The 22,272-nt window shown below is 38.3% G+C and overlaps 1 protein-coding gene across 1 annotated transcript in view; it reads left to right on the top strand.

The window, feature by feature from the left end:
• Nucleotides 1-22,272, top strand: part of LOC6558899 (leucine-rich repeat and immunoglobulin-like domain containing-NOGO receptor-interacting protein 4) — a 36,852-nt gene that overhangs the window by 2,644 nt on the left and 11,936 nt on the right. Inside the window, 1 exon segment of the mRNA XM_032743496.2 lies at nt 17,944-18,232. The gene's annotated coding sequence lies outside the window, so the exon portion shown is untranslated.

Here is a 22,272-nt window from a genome sequence, read left to right as displayed (position 1 = left end):
AGATATATATGACGGATACGGATATGATGTGGCCACTATGTAAATAGTGTCATTGTGCTAAGCCCAAGTCCGTCTCATTAGCCCAAAAGGTAGCAACAGGTGCGACCCGGGGGCTACGCTTCAGATTATTGTTATGCTGAGTGGCACTTGTTGAGTTTTTTGTTGTATTTCATCATCATCATCATCATCGTCATCATCTTCTTCTTCTCGTTCATCGCTTTTCAACTATTTAGATTGGTTTTCACATCAGCTTACAAATGTGTTGAAAGGCGAAGGTTGAAGGAAAAGCCAAAAATGCTGATAGCCAACGTTTGAATTGCTTCTTATGCCAAGGGGATTAACGCAGGTGAAACTCGTATAGAAAACGAGAAAGATACATGAAATGGTTTGAGCTTGGGTTGCAGTGATTTTTTATTTAATATATTAATATATATATATAAAAATATAAGAGTGAATAATTAATTTCAAATTCTAAATGAGACAATCATAATAATTATAGATATATCATTTATCAGTCAATTTAAATATGTAAACCAGACTAAATCAAAAACAGAGATTCCTATAAAATCTTTCCTTTTATTGGATACAACTTAATGTTAATTATCAGATGAATTATAAAAAATGGAATCCTGTTGATAGAACTAGATTTTATTTTGTAAAAAAAAATATAGTTAATATTAAAATGTATATTTACTTGGCTGAACCACTTTTGTTACTTAAATAAATTAATGAAGTTGTAATGCAAAAAATGAGCAAAAATATCAGTCCACACAGAAAAAATAATTTAAAAACAAAACAATTTTATATGTTTGCTTTTTCAATAAAAAAATTACTTATATTTTATTTAATTATAAGATCAAAAAAAAAAAATCCCAAAAAGGCTTAATTATTTGATATTGTATTTACCAATTTCTACACATCAGCCGCGCACGCATTCAACCAATCCACTGATTTTGAGGAATCTCTGTGGCAACAACAACAACAAGAGCAGCTGAGCTACTCGCACAATTCATAAAACTACAACATACAACACAATAATCAACAGTGAGTGAAGTAATTGGAGCTCCAGCAGCGCCGAGCTTGTAAAATTCAGCAACAGAGAGCAGACCGGTGTGTGTGCCTTGTCTCTGCTGTGTTGTGGCAGCTGTGGGCTGAGTTTAAATCTCGAATAAAAAAGAAATTCATCTTCATAAAACGAACGAACCGAAAAAAAACCGGCAGCGGCTGTCGATGCAGCCAGAGACCGGCACAGAGCCACAGACCCACACTGAGAGGTAGTTTACTTGCGATAATCACACCAATCCAAAAAGCCTCCGTTGTCTCAGTTGCCTCCGTTCCTCCTCCCCACACACACACACACACGGACACTCGCACTCCTCTCGCAACACGTCGCATCGGCTCAACATGTAACGTCATAAACACTTGAAAAACTGTTCAAATTTGATGTACCACTTACAAGTCGAGCGGCGGCTGACTTCAGTTCTGTCTCAAATACCCTTACCTTGCCAAGGCTACTGCAAATTTCAAAGAACTCAACTCAAGTCGGAGTTTTTACGGAATGAACTCCCATATCATATAGAAACTATCGGTCGATTGATAATTGATACTACAACTTATGTCTTACAGTCTGTTTTTCACTATGCCCAACATTTCCTACATTCACATTCCGAACATTTCGCGATTCCATTATGGATATCCGTTGTTCTTATCGCTTGACTCGATAATAAAACAGCTGATCAGCTTAATATTACTTGTCTTTAATAAATCAATTAATTAAAATATAATAATAGGTAAATAAATAATAATTAATAATAAATCACAAAAAAAAAAATATATATATATAATTGATTCCATTTCAATTGTCATTCAGCATTTGATTTTAATAAAATAATAATAAATTAATTAAATTGTAGTTTAAAAAAAGCTCTTCCTTTACTTTAAATATGAACTGCTGTTAATTTTTATTCTCTTTAGATTTTGGCAAGAAAATGCTCAACGTCTGATTTAGAAATCAAGTTATTTTTTTACAAATAATTATTATCAATAATTGATTGCATATATCAGCAGTTATTTGGTTATTTAAAGAGCATCTAGTCTTCCGCGTGCCGAGGAAAGTTCCATTTTCAGTGTTTTTCATTTTATTGGCAACGCTGGTTTGGTTTTGAGGCGGCTTCTTTTGGCTTCGATATCTTGCCCCCTCATGCAGCAATTGCTTTGGCTCTGCTGTGATTCGGCTCGAAAATTACTTTAATGTGTTGTTGCACAGATTTTGGTTTTTATTCAGTTCGTTTTGTTGTTCTTTGTTTGACGATAGAGGCGTGAACCTGTTGAAATTCGTAGCCAGAGACTTTGTTAAGACTTTCTTGCTGCCTGTTTGTTGTGGTCCAGCATCCGTTCTGGCCAACCCCAGGCCCATGGGCTATTTGGCTGTGTGTGTTTTGGGCCAGAGCTGAGCTGAGAGTTGGCCAACGCGCATTTTGATTGTTTTCTTAGCCCACATCAGCCATCAGCCCGATGAAACAACATAATCATTGGTTATTGCGCTTAGAACCTGTCGATTTACTTTTGGATGCCTATTTTGATTTTATTATGTATTCCATCTCATTTCTTCTTTTCTTGGCTGGCAGCTCGTCGACCTTAATCACATTTGAAAGTTATGAGCAATAGAGTTTAGCCTGTCATTTCTGCGATTTGTTAATTGCCGGTCTCTGTCTCTGTCTCTGTCAGAGAGCAGAGGCTGCTGCTGCTTTCTGGATTTCTGGCCGGCTTTCTCATTTTCTCTTGCTGGACTGGAGAAGTACTTGGGATTTGTGTTTTATTTGTTTTGTGGGGTTCTGAGCTTGTTGGCTAATTGCCATATTAACCTATGGCCCCATGCTGTTGGCTGTTGGCTGTTGGCTGATGGCTGATGGTGTTGATAATAATGAAGATAGCTGCGTGCTCGATTTGTAAGTGCTGCTTATTTGCAAGATTGAACTCGGCTCGACTGCTCGAAATTCTGGCCAAGTGAAAGTAATTAGTTGGCCTTGCCTCTGGGTGAAAGCTGAACCTTTAATTGTATTTATTTTTTCTCTGGCTACCCTATAATCAATCAACGCTCCGCATTCGCATGACTTTTGTCGAGGGGCCACCTGCGGTTTTTCTTCTCTCTCTCTCTTTTGCTTTTGGGTGTGTCTTGTTGGGGTGGTGAATAGGGTTTGGTTCGATCTGCAGCGAAAGTTATGTCCAATAGCTTCTAGGAAAACGTGTACGTGGTCTGTCCATCGATTATCGAAGCACTCAAGTAGAAGATCACTTTATAAGATAGCTAACTCATTTCCCATACTAATTCTCAATTATTTTCTATTCAAAATTCGTTTCTGATTTGCCAATTGTTGATGAGAGATAACAAATTATCTACAGCCGAAGATGTTTTTAATTTTTAGCCAATCGCAGCTTATCGTCTTGAAGAAATACATTTAAGTCTTAAGCTACGCTTAAATCGCTCAACCGCCCCTTGGACCTGATCCTGATTTCGAAGATGCCACCCAGTGAGACTTTCAGCAATTTGTCTCCCAGCGCTCGCGCTCTCACGCTACGATGTTCCGATGTATGCATTAATATATATATATATATATATATGTATAAACTCTACGAGATGATAATCCTTGTACACCTTATGCCTTGTCCCCAAAACGAGAATCAACCCCCAGCACAGCATTCCGATGCGTTTCGCCGTAAACTGTGCCAGATCGTTCTAACTAACCAGGCAGCGATCGCGTGATTGCCTCCATGCCAACCAACCACAATATATATATATATAAATATTGCAACCGATCTGGATCAGCAGCGCACATATCCCGAAAAGAGAGAGCGAGAGAGGAGGGGAAGGGGCTGGGGCCAAGAAATGAACATCAAGCAGCGCTGATTGTCATAATTAAGGATGCTATGTGCTGGCATGCCAGACTCTGAGACAACGCAGACTGATGTGTTGCACTCGAGGCACTTGCAAAACCAACAGATAACCGTAAGAACAAGTTTCGAGAGCTGCACAACAGCAAAAAGAAAAAAGAAAAAAGAAAAAGAAAAAGAGATGAAGACGAATACAAAGCTTCCGGTGCCGGCTGTGCTGGTTTTTTTCTCTTGCCTCAGCAGCAGATTCAAGATCAGCCGCAACATCTCATAATTGCAGCTAAGCAAAATTATATACCACGGAGCAGCAGGCCGAGATCTCAACAGATCTCAGCACATACATAACACAACGCATGTGTCATCCTCAAAGAGCAAGGGGGGTGGGATGGGGGAGGAGGAGGAGGAGGAGACAGCACTTCACTCCACTCTGTGCCCCCATCGGCTGTGGCTCTGCGACTGTGTAAATATGCCAGCGGTGCAGAGATCTTCGCTCAGCTGCGATCCACACAACAATTACTCGACTTTCTTGTGGCTGTGGCTGTCTCTGTGATTGTGGTTGTGGTTGTGGTTGTGAATGTGGTGCGGTGGCTACGGCAAGCTGTGGCCTGCACTCGAGACAAATGTATATCATTCATCAAATTAAAAGTTCAACACTGTTGCAGTTGCCTGTCAGTTGCCGTGAGGCAACCTTCGAGCACAGGTAGCTCAAGCAAATGATGAGATAACAAGTGGCGAATTATTGAACACAAAAAATGGTTTTATAAATTGTGAATACCAATGGAGCTTAGAGCATAATTGTTTAAAGAAGCAAATTAAGAATGGATATCATTTTAATTATTAATTGTTTAACAATAATATTAATTATCGAAAAGCGGTCTGATCAAAAAGTGTCTCTTTAGTTAAAAGTTAGATTGAGTTAATTGCACTTGAAAGTAGATGAATAAACATAAAACATGTTTTTGGAGCTACCCAGTCAGACCAATAATAAAAAATAAAATATTATATACAATAAATTGTAATAAAGATATCATCAAAAAATCCACACAATTAAAATTATTTATATTTTTGTATTTAATATTAACTAATATCAGTCGACACAGAAAAATATAACAAGTAAAATAAAATATAAATAAAATTAAATTTTAATGCTCTTGGAATTTTAATTAAAATATGAAAAGAATTGATAATTTTGAAAAAATGGTTCTTAGTATTCTAAATATTATATTTCAAATTATTTAACTTTATTTATTTATTCCATTTTGTATTAATGGTGGGACTATACACCAAAACCCTTTACTCAAGCCTGCGTGTACTTTTGGAGCGACCCTCGCTCAAGACCATCATAGTGAGACTACCGCAAGGCAGAGCGACTGACTGACAGAACAACTGTTGCCGTTGCAGTTTGTGGTTGGTGAAGTTGCTGTTGCTGTTGCTGGCCCTGCTCTATTTTACAGCCGGTCTTCAGTTGGGGGTATGGGACTGCCAATCATTGGTCTTGGTCTGACGTCTGCTGCTGCTGCTCATCTTTGGACTCCATTCACTCAAACATCAAGTGAAGTGGCTCCGCTCGCTCCTCTCACTGTCAGTGCTCATCCGTAGCCAGTGCCCCGACTCCGGCCACTTGTTGGCACTGCGAGTTAAGAGCAGCCCCAGCCCAACCCCAGCTGCAGACCCCGGGCCAATGCTTATTAAGAGAGCTTTTCAACTTGAACGGTTTCCTGGGCCACTTTAATATAATCTATACACATAAGTATATATAGAGACATACGTATGTATATTTAAAATGCCGAACAAGTGACCGCAAGTCCAACTTTTACCCTTTGGCCCCATCCACCCAGCATTTGTTGCTGCATGTATTTTAAAATAGCACTTATGAGCTTAGACGGCTTAAGAAATTTTATTGGTTATTAGTTTGTTGCCAGAATTTATGTCCCTTTGCCGGGCTTTTCCGGTCGATCCCAAAGCTTCCCAACGTTCGGCTAAGACTTGAGAAATCAAAGCATCTAATGAGCTTAGCACGTGTTGGTCATCCATTTCAACCCCTGCCCCTCGTCTCCTCGGAGATAGTTGCAGCTTGTGTCCCGGTTAACTGTCTAGTGTCCATTTGCTGCTCAGTTCGAATGTTGTTGTTTTTGTTGTGACTTTAAAGTTTAATTGCTTTTGGGTTGGTTCACGAACATGCCAGAGAGAGCTTGTGTGTTTTTGGGGTTTCGTATTTATGATGCCAATAGTCGAATGTGCTAGAGGCGTCTTAGGGCATGGCTTTTGCATTTGTGGCCAGTTTCTATTTGAAGTTATGGCTTTAACTTGAAATAGTTTACGATAGCAGCTGTAGTTGTTTATAACTGACTTGAAATATTTGGTGAGTTTTCACTTACTTTTTAAAGTGATAAATCGCTGCAAACCTAAATAATGTTTACAAATGATTTTTTTGCTGTGGACCAATGGTGTACCATTTCTAATTAAATATCTGAATTATTGCCCACTATTTTATGAAACTCGCATTTGAAATGAATTTCCTGCAATGCCAAAACAATAAAACAACTTTTGCATGCAATTCTGTCAGTGGAATTTCCACAACATTTAGCTTCAAAACTATTTCAAACTCACAACAATTTACATTAGCAAATGCAACCGAACTGACCACAAAAAGCTGTTCAGAGTTTTGGTATTATTTTTATTTTTTGATGTTTTGTCTGCCTCGTTCTACTTATTTCCTTCTAATAACCGGCACTTCGCTGTTGGCTAAACTTCTGACCCAGGATTCAGTTACTGCCAGAGAGAATTCCCTTTCATTAACAAATTTTCGATTGGGGGTCGAAAGGCGAAAATTGGTAGTCGAAAGTTGTTGGTAGCAGAAGAATGGAGTCGCTTCTGGGCAGCAGATGAGGAGGAGGTGAGATTGTTTGGGTTAAATTACGTGCGTTGCAGAATAGTTCAATAGCAACGGCCCCAAAAGAAAGCCACAGACAGGCATCCAGCAGATACGCGCCAGCATGCTGAAATATTGCAAAAATACTGAGATACTATTTCGTAGCAGCTACGGAGGAAAGCGAGTTGAGGCAACAAGAAAGCAAAAAAAGCCAAACGGATATAGGAATAACAAGAACTATAGCAACAACACTGCATGGACTTTTTATTTGCATTGGATAGTACAGTGAATACAACTACTGGAGCACACACACTGCAGCAGTATGTGGCAGGAAAAGCACACATTGAAAATATTTCCCGTAGCGCTTACGGCTTTTTGGCCTGACACTCCACATAAGTTATTATTTGCACTGGCAATGAGCAGGAGGAGGGTTGAGCCAGGGGATGAGGGGAGTGGACAGGATGCATAGCTCCAGTTTGCCAGTCAATTGTGCTGCGGCCCCTTGCCAAGTTATTTGTTGTTGTACTTGTTGTTGACTTGGCTGTGTCTGTGACTCCGACTCTGGCTCTGGCTCTCTGCATCTATATCTGTTTTTGTATCGGTATCTGTCGCTGAGTCTCTGTTTTTGTCGCCCGCCTTTCAATACAACTTTCATGGGCCACCGCTTTAATCTGAGGCGGTTGTTCAATTAGTTTCGCAAATAAGAGGGGTAAGCCAGCTGAACTTGCACATCTTTTGCATTCACGGTTTGCGTTATTAAATACAGATTAAAATAAATACTTACACTTTTCAAAGCCATGATTCTAGCCTAATTTACTTACATTAGTAGGAAATAGTTTAATATAAAGACAACTCAATATTAAGTCCCGCATGAACATAATTGATTGAATTTCAAGCAAACCTTAATTAAGCTTCAACACCTCTTTAATTCACTTCATCTATCAATTCAATTTTTTGAAGACTTAAACGGTTTATTTTTCATTTAATGATATTTATATTACTTTTCCTAGACCACCTCACATCCATTGCGAGTTGATTTGAGCTTTATTTAAGTAGAAGAAATCAGGTAATTAAAATGTGAAATCAAATTGTCTTCAGGAATATAGTGATTCTCTGCTTTTCGGGTTTTCTGCGTCGATTTCATCACTAAATCTCAAGCTCATCTCTTGCTACTCGTCCGTTGCATTGTTTTTTTGCTAGTTCAAGTTGGGTTTCGTTTGGCACTCCTCTGTTGGTAAATAATGGTTAGTTTTTGATTTCGAACAATAATTCAATGGCAAAGCAGAGCAGCCAACTGGGGAGAAAAGTATCTGTGAGCTGATCGCGGAGCAATGCGGGGCAAGTAGTCAATTTGGTGGCGCTTTGCTGACCATGTTTGGGTGGCCCCAAACTCGAAACGATGCGACGCCTCCTCCAGTGACTATCTTGTGGCACTGGAAAGCCGCACGCGTTTCTATTGTTGCTGTTGTTGTAGTTGTTGTAGTTGTTGTTGTTGTTGCTGGTATTGGCCATAAAAAGCAAGACAAGTTGCCAGGCTGTTGTCGTCTGAGTCGCTTCTTGGCCGGGCCTGTCAGTTGAAGCTGTTAGATACAATTACAGTTAGCTGGCTGAAGATACAGAGATACCGACACTGAGACTGAGACTGGGACTGAGACTGAGACTGAGATATAGTACTGTAACTACAGCTACATACGTAGTGTCGAGTTTGGCGGCATTCTCAGTGCCTTTTGATGTCTAGTTGCCCCTCCGGCTTCTGCTTCACAGTCATGTGCGGTCTCCATCTGCAGATTTGATGCTATTTGTGTGTGTCTGATACAAATGCCTGTAAGCCGAGGCACAGCACAGAGCAAGTCGAAGCCAGATTTTATTGTTTCAAATGTAAACTTTCTGCTTTGATTTGCTTATCGTGCTTAGCCCGTATCTGTTACCAAATCTGCCTGCTCAGTTTGTGCAACTGGAGATACGTTGACTCAGTTGGCCAGTTGCCCCTTGGCGTCGCATCGCACAATTTGCTACATATTCAAATACCTGAAGCGTGTGAATCATCAGATACGTCTATATATATTTATATATATAAATATACACCTATCGTACCGAAAATACCTGCGCATTGAGCTGCGACAAGTGTTTTCGGTCTGTAGAAAATTGCATAATTGCCATGCTCTGTGGCCAAACCATATAATCGCTGAATGATTCATCGGTTTAAGCAATTTCAAGTTTCCAACTGATGTGACCTCAGAGATATGCGGATTGAGGACCAGACGTGAAGTTAACTGAAAACTGTTCTTTTTGAGCTGCTGGCATCGATACATTGAAAAGATTGATCTGATTCAGAATATACAAGCAAATAAATGTGTTTTGAATAACTACCATGATACCACAAATGTCTCATAGATAGTATCTGTACATAATATATATATATATGGAATAATAATAGCATGATTCGGTTGGATTTGTTGCGTTGTAATCAAATTGTAATTGCAAATGATTATATGGCAACTATATTCTCTTACAAATTTATGTAAAACAAAATTAGATTTATGGTAATAGAAACCAGAATCGCAATCCACAATAATAAACAAAAAGCTAAACAAAAAATATATATGAATTTGAGCTAATGCGAAATACGAGTATGAAGATAAAATTAATAACATTGGAGAATCATATTTGAGTCTTATTTCTTTTAAATAAGACTCAGAGATTCTGTTCCCGGGCAACTGTAATAATATTTATGTCATTTTGCTGTTGATACAAGATAAAGTGAATGCTTCCATTTCATTTAAATTGAAGATATTTACATGAGTACTGAAATGGAATCGTTGTTAATCGCCTTAAGGGCTGTAAATATTGTCAAAGGCAACAGTTCTTAACTTACTTCTGCACAAAATCAATTGATATCTTATTTATAAAGTGAATGTGACTGCCACACGTATCAGGTCTAGGGGAGGTGGATGAGGCAAAGCTGGAGGTGAAGAAGGGAGAGCCATGCCCACTAAGAGCTTTGGGTTGCCGAAACCGGCAAGTTCTAAGCACTAGACAAACAAGACGCAGCACAAAGATGAGCTGGGTGCAGCCTCGCAACGAAGTAAACAAACAAGACCATAAATAAATTATTTACATTGGCCCCATCGTCGAAGGCGGGGGCGGGGGCGGAGGCGGAGGCGTTGCCGGTTGCGTTTGACTACGCAACTAGGCAGCTGAGGAGGTGGCAAATATATATTTTGTTCTTTCTTGTATTTTTTTGCAAAATCAACAAAACTGAAATGACAAAAAGGCAAAAGGGCAGTCGGCTGGCAAAAGCTGACAATGGCATCACCAGACCAGACCAGACCAGACCAGGCAGACTCGGACCCTCAACACAGTACATGGAACATGGAACATTATCAAGGCAAACAGAGGCATAATGGACGCGCATAATGGAGTAGTCTGGACTAGGCAGCACAAAATAAAAAGACTATGGAACAACTAATAGTGCCAGCAAAAAAAAAAAACAGAAAAAACGAAGGAAAATCCCAGCTAGAAGGCGATGTGTGTGGTCTGAGCGGTGGCGAAATTAAATGAGGCGAGGAAATGAACGGAGGAGCATTTGGTATATGAAAGGGAATAGGAAATAGCCCCAGGACTGGCTCATTGCGATAATAAATAAATAAATAAATAGCCACAGCGGTGCTTGGCTCCCATCGATTTGACTTACGGACTTAGGGGCATATGCAAAAGAAGAACAAATTACCAACAGCCATAAATACATCAGCACAATAAGGCGTGGCTGGATGGGGTGTCTGGGTGACTGGGCTTAAATGGCAAAGCTATCACAGTTGAACATTAAAGGACATTAATGCAGGCGGGATGATTTGCATTTGCATCGAGATTATAGCATTAATTGATATGGGAAATAAACAATTAGTTTAAGCATCATTAATGAGCGTAATTAAACACAAATCCGAATGTTTCACTGAGGAGATTTGCTAAATTGAACATTTACTTAATTCCGAAGACTTCATATTAATTATAATACACGTTTGCAAAGTCAGTTAAGTCATTAACAAATTGAAAACATTTTGCAATCTCAAAAAAAAAAAAGACAAAGATCAATATAAAATTAATGGCAAACAAGTTAGGATGCTGCAGTCGAGTAAGGTCGACTACGAGATACCCTGAACGCAGCTGTTAAATATCTGATTTAAATTTTAAGGCCGAATTTCGTATTAAAAATCAGTGTGCATGAATGGAAGGCCTCTCAATTCTTATGCCAGGCATTATCGATTAACATTATTAATATATTATTATTATAACTGAATGAAGGATAAGAACAATATTCCAAATTTGAAGTCTTTAGTTCTTAGTCTCCTAGTCTCTGAGATGGATAATAATGAATATGTTTTAAGTGTTCTGCGATGCTTCCATTATACCCATTGTCAATGTGTTCAGGGTATATAAATATTAGTTTGAATACGAAATAGAAATGGAAACACGTAAATTTCCGTGCTAGACTGAATATTAAAATAATTATTTCGAATAGCTCGTTATCTGATTCATGTCTCTGCTGTTTCCTCGAACGCAGCTCAATGCGCATCAGCACCCAATTAACCTTTGAAATAAATTTTCAAATATAATCGAAAAAATACATTTATTATTTTTGCGTCGTGTTTATCAATAAAAAATGCACGCCTCTCATTCCGAGCTGTTTACAATCAGAGCCCGATAATAAATGTGTTTGCATGCTTGCACATTATATAATTACGCTAAACGTTGTGAGCTTTTATTTTAGATTGATTTTGAATTTTATATTTTGTATTCATTTACTTAAGAGCAAAAAATGCACACAATTTATTTGGTCAAAGCCAGCATTTTTCAATTTTTTTCCAATGGTGTTTCTTTGATTTTGTGTAAATGTTGCTGGCTGCTTATTAAATATGCAAATCACTTTGCGTTTAAAATGTTGTACAACTTAAATATGCAGCTTACAAAAGACCGAACTAGTTAGCCATCAACATTTTATAAAATTGACCAAATTTTTGCATAATACACCAAAAGCTTTTCGAACCACAATTTTCAACAAATTGACGGTCTGACTGAGTATTTTTTTTTTTTTTTAATATTTCTGTCGGCTAGATTATATGGTCATAATAAATGAGAGCGACCCGGGATTGTGACCTTAATGAGCTACACTTGGTTAGGACAACCTATCCACCCCCGATCCCTCAATCCCCGTTGAAAGCGTGTCTAATCAAATTTGAATACGCGTTTGCCAGTTGCAGTTTCAAACGGACAATTTCAATAACAACGTTAACAATTTCAGATTTGCTTCTGATGATGTCATTAGTTTGCCGAGTTTTTTGAATGCACTGACCCAAATTGTTTATTTATTGAAATTGCTTTTTATTTCAATAATAAAGAACATCAGTGTGAGAGAGAAAGAGATGCAGATGTTATAGATTTTTGTCTGCAATCAAATCGTCCATTTTGCCTCAATTATTATTTAATTTCAGTTGCAATTTATGGGCAGCTTAATTTGTCACATCATATTGTTATTGTCACTGTTGCTGCTGTTGTTGTTGTTGTTGTTGTCGTTGTCACTGATTGGGGAATTGCTTATTGGATATCACTGTAAAGGTCACAGCCAGGCCAGCTTGGCATACGACATTGATTTGTGTGTGCTCGACCGGACAGCACTCAAGATTCATTTCGATTGAGGTTAGCTAGAAATGGACACAAAAAGAAAGTCAATCGATTTTTCAAGGCTCTGTCTTTGTCCATGGAAATTGAATGAATATTGAAAGAGATTCAAAAAATGTTTAGGACGGCTTTAACCCAGTTGCAAATTGCAAGAGCGCTCAGCATTTTCATTGAGTTCTTAAATGAAATCATTCGTTCAACCAAACACAGACGATCCCTGCTCAAATTCGCCTTAATATCTTAAAAGAACAGATGAATATATACTTAATTATTAGATCTTGAAACCTAGTATAAATATATTTAGAGGAGTAATGTCAAAGTCACATTAGCCAGAGTTGTTACATACAGACAGAAGGAAAATACTGCGTATATATTCCTGATCAGCCAATGTAATCAATTCTGTCAGCTCCTCAGTGATGCCGAGAGCCGAGGACTTAACCATTTGATTATAAGTTTATTTAATTTTTTCGATAACTTTCTTGTTTCTTTAATATCGATAAGAATCGATTACCGTTTGCAAAAGTGAATATATATAAAAAATATATATATATATATACATATTATATTGATAAACTACACAAGGTGTTGTGTGTGTGTGTGTGTGAGTGTGTGTGTGTGCATATGTGCTAATAGTCGAGCTCTCTCGAGCAGAACATTCTCACTTAATTGTTCGTTAGCCTTTAGCCAATATACATTTCATATTTTTCAAGTCTTATGCACATCCGTTGAAGATGAAAGAAGCAAAACTTTGAGTACTCCCCACTCACGCTTAGCTTTAGTCCAACAACCTTGTAGAAGCTTAGCCCAGATTTTACATGGCACACACATGTATACATATGCACACACACACACACACACACACATATATATATATATATATATAGCTCTGTCCTAACATAAATCAGTATAAATTACCTAAGGCAACGCAATTTATGCACGCACTTTGTGAACTTAAAAACGTTTTGTGTGCTGTTTTTCTGATGTGCCGCCCTCGTCTGTCCCCCTTCCCCGCTGATGCCATGTAATGTTGCCACCGGATGGGCCACCGGAGGGGCGCCACCAATGCGTTCACAAATTGTGAGTGCGTATTCCCCAAGTTTGTTTACATTTTCGATGGTTTGTTGTAATTGCTCACTGTAATTTATGCGAGCGGCGGCCCAAAGTCAATGTCGGGCCAACACCAACATCAACACCAACAACAACAGCAACAGCAACAGCGACAGCGACAACAACATCAGCAACAATATGAAAGAAAAAAGCGAAACGAGCAACGAAAACCTAGAAAAACTTACCGACTCCAAGAGCAAACAGAGTCTGGCCCAGCGACAGACACGGAAAACCGTTTATCTGAGCAAATGTATCTCAAGGCAGTAATTACAATTTATTGTTGGTAATTATGTAATTTCGTGCAGGGCGACAGATACGAGTAGTTAGCAGACTGCGAGTCTGCATCCAAGATAGCTCACACTCTGAAGCTGACAATCCAAGTGCGTGTACATACTATTTATATACACTCGGAGAAAAAGATGCAGATTCGATTTACTTTTGGCGCCAAGGCTAACTCTGCTGAATATTCAGAAAGTGTTTTTCGAAAATCCAGGGTTTTTCTTTTCTCAATTTGAGTTTGAATATTTATTTAATTTAAGACGGCAGCCAAACTCTAATATAAAAGTTAAAACAATAAAATGCGTAAATTGTTTTTTTTCTTCTAAAATGTTGGCTTGCATTTCTACTTTTTAGAAATGCATTTCTTAATAATATAAAATATATCTCAAAAATAATCAAATAAATATTATTGGGATTGCATTCTAATTTTTAAAAATTTACTTTTCTCTTTTATCTATAAATTATTTCTCATTTTTCTGAGTGTATGTATGCATCTGTGTGTATGTATGCATCTATGTGCGTGCCTAGGTCAGTTGGTTGTTGATTGCCACTGCGAACCTTGTGCGTTTTGCATGCGTGCGCATTTAAATGAGTCTCTGTAGCTGAAAAATGCATTTGAAGCCACTTTGCAAGCTGTTTGCTTTCATGCGGACTTGCACCACTCAATGTGGGTAAGCACGGAGCTAGCTGAATGGAGAAGGTGAAGCGGTGGGGGTGGTGAGAGAGAGAGAGAGAGAGAGAGAGAGAGAGAGAGAGAGAACAGCTGCTTGCACTTTTATTGACGGCTTGTTAGCTCTAGCGGTGGGTGGAGGAGAGGGAGAAGGAGGGAGAAGGAGAAGGAGAGGGAGAGGGAGAGGGAGTAGAGGGAGCCCATTGCATGCTGCATGCAAGCAATTATGATTGCTACTACGACTGTTTGCTGCCTTTAGCCGGTTCATCTGGCACACTGCAAAGAAAGTTAAGCTGTTACCGGCGAACGCTAGTTAAGATATGCTCTCTCATGCAACATGCAACATGCAACAACTGTAAGCTGTTTGATCGTCTGCAACACTCTTGTGTGTGTGTGTGTGTGTTTGCAACAATGTTTGTCACTTCCTGTCCACGCATTGGGACCTATTTTTGTGTCAACTTCATGGCCTAATACACGCATTTCCTGTGGCTTTTATGATTTGTATAAAAGAACAAGTTAAACTGAATAATAGGGAAACATGTCGACAACCCGACAAAAATTCTTGAATCGGTTTTGAGGGAAGAGTTATTGATTTAGAAAGGGGCGCACTTGATCCAACTAGTTCGCAGTAATTACTCCCCAATAATAATATAATAATAATAATGTTGAAATATGTTTGAATAGTGCAGCAACGATTAATACTTAAGTATCGCTATATCGATTAGTATCGAAGATCTGGTCACACATGAATTGTCTTTTTTTCTTACTGCGTTGTATTTACCTAAGTTCAAAATTTGCTCTCAATTCTTCAACAAGTAAAGACGCACTCGCGCATAATAAAGATAATCCATAATCAGAAACTGCGTTTAACTCTTCATTTTTATCCACGCCATTTCCAAAAAATAATAATAATAATAATAATAATAATAATAATAATAATAATAATAATAATAATATTAATAATAATAATAATAATAATATTAATAATAATAATAATAATAATAGTAATAATAATAATAATAATAATAATAATAATAATAATAATAATAATAATAATAATAATAATAATAATAATAATATTAATCATAATAATATTAATAATAATATTAATAATAATAATAATAATAATAATAATAATAATAATAATAATAATAATAATAATAATAATAATAATAATAATAATAATAATAATAATAATAATAATAATAATAATAATAATAATAATAATAATAATAATAATAGTAAAAACAATAATAGTAATTATAATAATAATAATAATAATAATTGAGAATCATCGTCTCAGGAAGCGAGTGACTTAAATGAAGTAATCTCTTCAAGCCCATCAATCCAAATTGATAAAAAAAAAAGTACTATCTCATTCCCAATTAAATTTGCCGTCCATCTAAATCACATTAGTTGCATGTTTAGTTCACTTATTCACCACAAACCCCTCAAGGTATTTCCGTTAAAAAATTGAAAATTTAAATTTAATTTGCGGCAAAAAAAGCAAGGCAGCTTCATCAGCAGCTTCATCAGCAGCATTAGATTGCACATATTCAAATTATCTTTGGCACTACTTCTTTTTTCTGTATTGTTTGGCGAGCGCAAAAAATGGCATTAAAATAAAAATAGCAAAGTGTTGGACCAGTAAACAATGACAGGAAATACGTTTGGCTAACTGAGCAAACGCAATGGAGGCGCAACATATAAAAAAAAACAGAGAAAAACTGGAAATCATCGTTGCCGGCGCTGGAACCCGGTGGTACATCATTAACATACATTTGAAAACGCAAATTCCTACCGTGCTGCAATGCCTTGTGTCTGTTGTCGCTTGTCTCTTGCCACTTGCCGCTTGCCAGTTGCCTTTGGTTGCCAGCGTTTTTCACTCTGCCCCTTTTGGGTGATAATGTGGCTTGGGCTCTGTGGCCGCCGCATAAAATTTGTAAGTATGTTAGACTTGTCACTTGCACACTTCATGCCCATATTTGTCACATTTGCGCCATGTTCGCATGGGTTCGGGTTCTGGCTCGGGTTTGGGTTTGGATTCGTCTGCCCAGACACAGAGACAGACGCAGAATGGCCCGCGGCACAGCGTCCGGCGCTGGTCCTACATGGGTCCTAGTCCTCCTGGCTCCAGTTGTCAGTAACATTGTCGTGGCTGCTGCTCGTTAGTTGCGCATCTGATTTGCCCAACTACGACGACAACGACATGGAAATTTCGCTCGCTCCACGTTTTGTTTGTGTGCGCACCTCCTAGTCTCATTTGTGGGGTACATTATTTCATCTAAACAGTTGACAACTAAAGCGACCTTAGTGTTGTCAACAGAAATACATTATGTTTGCTTAAAGGCTTTAAAGCAGCTCACATTTATAGGGTATCTTGTCGCCTGTCAGCAGCACAATAGCATGCGGACTTGTTTTATTGTTTTGCCGGCTGCTGTTGCGGTTGCTGCTGCTGCTGCTGCTGCTGCTGCCGTTGGCCATATTTGTATGAATAAATGCGTATTTAAGCACATACTTACAACACTTGCCATGTACATATGAAACAGAAACAGAAGCAGAAGCAGGAACAGACACAGACACAGAACCTTCCCCATTATCAGCTCCTATCCCCTCCACCCCAGCTCTCCACTCAGCTCCCATCCATGGGGCAGGCTCTTCAGGCGCGCATTTTGCATTTTTCTGTGCGCTTTTCCATTTTTACATCTTTTACTGCTGCGGTTTTTCTCGTTGTCACACATTTGCTTTATGCTCTTTATGATTCTTAGTTGGAGTCTGCTCATTTTTAAATTTTCCTCAGTTTTTCCAACGAAATAATATTAACGAAAAAAGCTTTTTTCCCAATTAATTCAAATGCAAAATTGCATGTGGAGAAGTTAATTGAATATCGAAATTGTATTCATGCTTGTTTGAGTGGAAATCAGGCCATCAATATGTATCTAATTAAAAATAATAAATTCACTTGACAAGCTAAGAAATATGTTAGCTATATTATCACAAATATGAACTTTAAATGTTGTACATTATTGGCAACCAAATGTGATTTGCGGCAAACAAAAAGTTCATTATTTATTTTTTTAGTTTTAATTTAAAACAAATTATTATATTTATTTCTGATTGGTAGGCAAAGTGGACAGCAAAACTAAAACACTTTTTATGCATGGGTGAGAAAAGTCGCTTTACCGGATTTCATAGATTCAATTGAACCATTAAAATATTAACATAAATAATTTAAAAATGTTGAGTGCAAGAAAAAAACGAACGAAAACGAATAAAATGCGTGGCTGCAAGCGAAAATTTAATTTATTTTTAATGCAGGTCGAAACTCGTCATAAATTGTTGGCATCAAACTGTGACATTATTAACAATTTACCACTGCCGCAGCTGCAATTTGTTGTTGCCTTAATAATTTATATATATTTTTCTCTACATATTCATATCATTGCAGGCCCTACAACAACAACAACAACAGCAACAAAAAGAATATTATTCAAATGTAATATGTTTGACAACAAAGTTCCGGGATTGAAATTGAAATTAACAACACAAATGCTTTAAATTGAAACGGCAACTGGACAGAGAGAAGAGCGGAAAAGTCAACCTCATTTTGAATTTTTAATAAGCTTCAAAAAGTGTTAAATGTTGATGACGTCACCGCTGCCACTGCCGCTGCCTCTGCTTCTGCCACTGTCGCCGTCAGCTTCGATTAATCAACATTGCTGAAAAGTCAATTAAAGGTAATCAAATCGAAACTGATTCCATTACAAAACCACCTAAAACACAAAACAATTTTAATAATGGTTTATTTTGGCACTTATTCCATTTGCCAACTACATCGATTAGTTCGGCATGCAAATGTCGCACTGCGGTTTTTAACGGCTGCAAATGTTGCACTTAGCTAGGGCAACCAGTTCAGGGTGAGGCCTAACCAAGAAACATGATGTTTTGGTTATTTATATTTTTCAACTTATCGACTTTGAAGTTAATTAACTGCATTTGAGTGCATATTTCTGTCTTGACATATGAGAAATTGTCGCGAGTGAAGTTGTTGCAAGAACTGAGGAATTTCCAATTGACTAGGGTGACAGCTAATAATTGTCCGCATACCGAGCATATTTATCTACAGTTTTTCTTAACGCCTTTAACTTTAAGCACGTCTGCGAAGCGCCAAAGAATTCGATATGTTTTTGTGCAGTTTTCTACGAGCAGTCAGCGATCTGTTTTGGGCGCTCTTCTCGAGTTGGTCTTCCGCATTTGTGCAACGCCAACGTTATTGCCGCAAGGGCCATTGGCCCCGCTCGGTCTGCAATTGCGTGATAAATTCAACAGCTGCCGTTGCAATTGCGCCTCTCCATGCGATTCTCAAACAGATGACTTTCACATGCCGCCGTGTCTGCAACACGCTCCACGCTCCACTTGAGCTGGCAACTCAACTGCGTAACTTAATTAATACCAGAGCGTAGCTGTGTATTATAAACAACACAGATCTTCAGTTTGTCAACTTTCTTCATTAATTTAATTACTGCTTTCAATTGAACCAACAGCAGCAGCAGCAGCAGCAAAAGCAGTAGCAGCATAGAACAATGCGCTGCAAGTGAATAAATCAATTGATTTGGGTCAACCCCCTCGCCATTCTGATTACCGATTGCCAGTCCCCCCCCACAATGCAGCCTTGCAAATAATGTTCTAACTTCAAAGCACTCAACTAGCAATGAGCAATGAGCAGCGAGCAGCGAGCAACTTGCAACCAGCAGCGAGCAACTTGCAACTGGCAGGCACATTTCACATTTGAAGCGGAGAGGCACATCATTCATTCACTTAAACACTTGTACATCTGTTCGTTTATCAATTATTGTTTGGTATGCACCACTTGAGAGTCGCTCGTAGGTCGCCAAAGTCTCGGCGACGTTTTCCACAGCACAGTTGACCGACTTTGAGTTATTGCTGTTTCTATTGTTGTTGCGTTGTGTGTTTGATTTTCATTAAGTCGCTCCCTTGTGCCATTCAATGCACACAATCCCCAGCTGGCAACTCTCAACTGGCAACTAGCAACTTGCAGCTTGCAGCTTGCAGCTTGCAGCACAATTGCAATTATTTGCGTCATTAAACCAGCGACCATTGCCGGCATTGGGTTACTTTCTGAACCTTTTGCGTGATTTATATTACTTCCAGTTTTAGAGTCACTAAAGATTTTCAATTGAGTTGCAGTTGCAGTTCGCAAGTTGCAGCTGCAACATTAACAATTTGCAATGAGCTTCTGACCCCAAACCAAACAGCACGCAGCCAAAAGCCAAACGAGCTTAAAGGGTTCAGTTGCTGCTTTTGGCAAATAAACTTTTTTCTTCGTACATTTCTTGGAAAATAGTTAACAGATTAATGTGTTAGTTTTAATTCTGCCCGAGTATTAATTGAAATAGAGTTGCAATTAGGAACATTTGATTTTCTTTGGATTATAAATTATATTTTATTTTAGTGAAATGTATAAGACATATTCAAATTCAAATTAATGATTGAATGATAGATATATTTGTAGATAGCCCAAGACGCAAATTTATTTGTTTTCAATACCTGACTACTCAACTATTGAAACTACAAACTTATTTAAAAACAGAAATGCAATATTAGAAATTATTTTGTGATTTAATTCAAACCCACGCCGCTGGCAAGGCACATTTTTCGCAATTTTCACATGCCATGAATACAATCTCATATTAGTCTGTTACTCACTTTCTTTTGGTCTTGAGCATTCATTATTAAATTAATTAAATTCTTGCGCTTCAATTAAAATCTTATTAAGTCCTCGCCGGCCTATCCGTCGCTCTCCCCCCTCCACCTCCACCTCCACCTTCCCCTCTCCATTCTCCCTCTCTCCCTCTCTCTCTCGAGAACAATGAATAATGCCACGAGGAGTGGCCGTCTGGCGAATTGTTCGGCAGCATCTTTCAAAGCTTTCTTATTCACACTTGGGCATGCGTTGCACACAGGGTCGAGAACAGGAACAGGACCAGGGAACAAGTTGCTGCGCCTGGCAAATGCCTTTCCTCTTCTCGCCGCCCTACCCCTTGCTGCCCCCAATCCGAGACGATCCCTTGCTACACATTTTTCAAACAATATGTGTGTGTATATAATAAAAAAAAGTCCTGGGAAAAAAGGACGCCTCTGCGTACCTTGTTGGCCCTTGTTGTTGTGTGCGGCATATGGTTGGCTTGGATTGGGTTGCCTCGTTTGTGCTCTGTTTGAGTGCGAATTGGTAAAGTTACCGCACTTGTCGTAGTTGTTGTTGTCGCTGCTGCTCCTGTTGCACATATTGCTGCTGCATTTTTCGCATAAATTTCGCTTTTGCACTTAGCTCATGTCGGCTTCCAGACAGGGTCTTTAAATGACTCTACCCTCCTCCCTCTATCTCTCTCCCTCTCTCCCTCTCTTTGTCTGTCTGTCTCTCTTTTTCTCTGTGTCCAGGTCGGTGCATGAACAATGGTTCTGTTTAAAGCAAAAACCTTGACTGTGCTCGATCTCTGGCTCCCCTAAAATGAAGAGAGGGCAATATGGACCAGGGGGAGGCTTGAATTGGATGTCGGTCGTGGGCAAAAGTTTTGTGCAAATGATGAATGCGAACATTATGGGACATTTGAATGCACAGGGAGTGATAACAGTAAATGCATTCATCTAATAAGAATAAGTGCATTTCTCATATAATGTGAGAGGTAATAACAATTATTCTCCACCTAACAATTATTTTTAATGTGCAATGGCGCATCCCATTCTTATGGGTATCTTAATTGTCACTTTTAAGTACAAGTATTTGTAATAATAAAACCATCTTATTACCTATTTCACTATGCGGAACATTTCCTGCATCCACATTTTTAACATTCTTAATTTGACTCCGTTGTGGTTAACGTGTGAGTCGCAAAATTGGAATTTGATTTAAATAATCTTGATTTCATTGTTTTTTTAATAATCTTTACGAAATGAATAATAAGACAATTAGTTAAAATAAAGACAAACGATAACCACTTTTCTGCAAATAACCCAATTAATAAAGATTAGAAAGGGTTTAATTTCTATTTTGCTTAATTGTATATCAAACGAAGCGCTTACCTTTCTCCAATTATCTGCTGTTTGTGAAATTGATACTTTTCACAAAACGAAAATTCGATAAATCATTCAAAAACACAAAATACTCTAACATTCGCAACATACTATACGAATGTTGGATGTCCCTCAGGGGAAAAAACATAATTTACATACTGCTGAATTCAAGAAATCTTTGGCTGATTTGTATATTTCCAAACAGACTTAAGGCTTTCAAAGTCAGCGCTTGGGGCTTGTAATATTAATAATGATCAGATCTGGTCAAAATTTTGTTTAAGCTTAAAGCTTCTTTCATCGCCTGTCGCTTTCTTCGTTCTTTCTTTCCTCTTTCCTCTCGCCCTTCCCCAAGGCGAGTTGATTGTTCAGTTGCCTGACCTGCATTGCCACCCACAGCTTGGGGTTGCCGCTCGAGTGCGATGGCCAACTAAATCACCGCAACTGTGCAACTAAATTTCAAGCGCACTAAATTTCGCTGCAGCTAAGAGCGACTCCGAGCATGTGGCGGGACTTGTTTGCCGAGCTGCCCTGCCAGCTGCCCCTTTGGATTCATGTCTACCTGCACTCAGGAAAAATCAGTCTGAATTTTCGAAATTCGCCATTCTTTGGAAGCAAAGTGTTCCTTTAATTTATGTTTCTGACTTTCTAAGGACCTGAGTTCTTATTTATATAATTTCATAGTGGA

This window comes from Drosophila grimshawi, unplaced genomic scaffold (genome assembly GCF_018153295.1).
Source record: "Drosophila grimshawi isolate 15287-2541.00 unplaced genomic scaffold, ASM1815329v1 contig_44, whole genome shotgun sequence".
Taxonomy (NCBI): Eukaryota; Metazoa; Arthropoda; class Insecta; order Diptera; family Drosophilidae; genus Drosophila; species Drosophila grimshawi.
The sequence above is the reverse complement of the archived record's forward strand: the minus strand, read 5'-3'. Positions and strand labels throughout refer to the sequence as shown.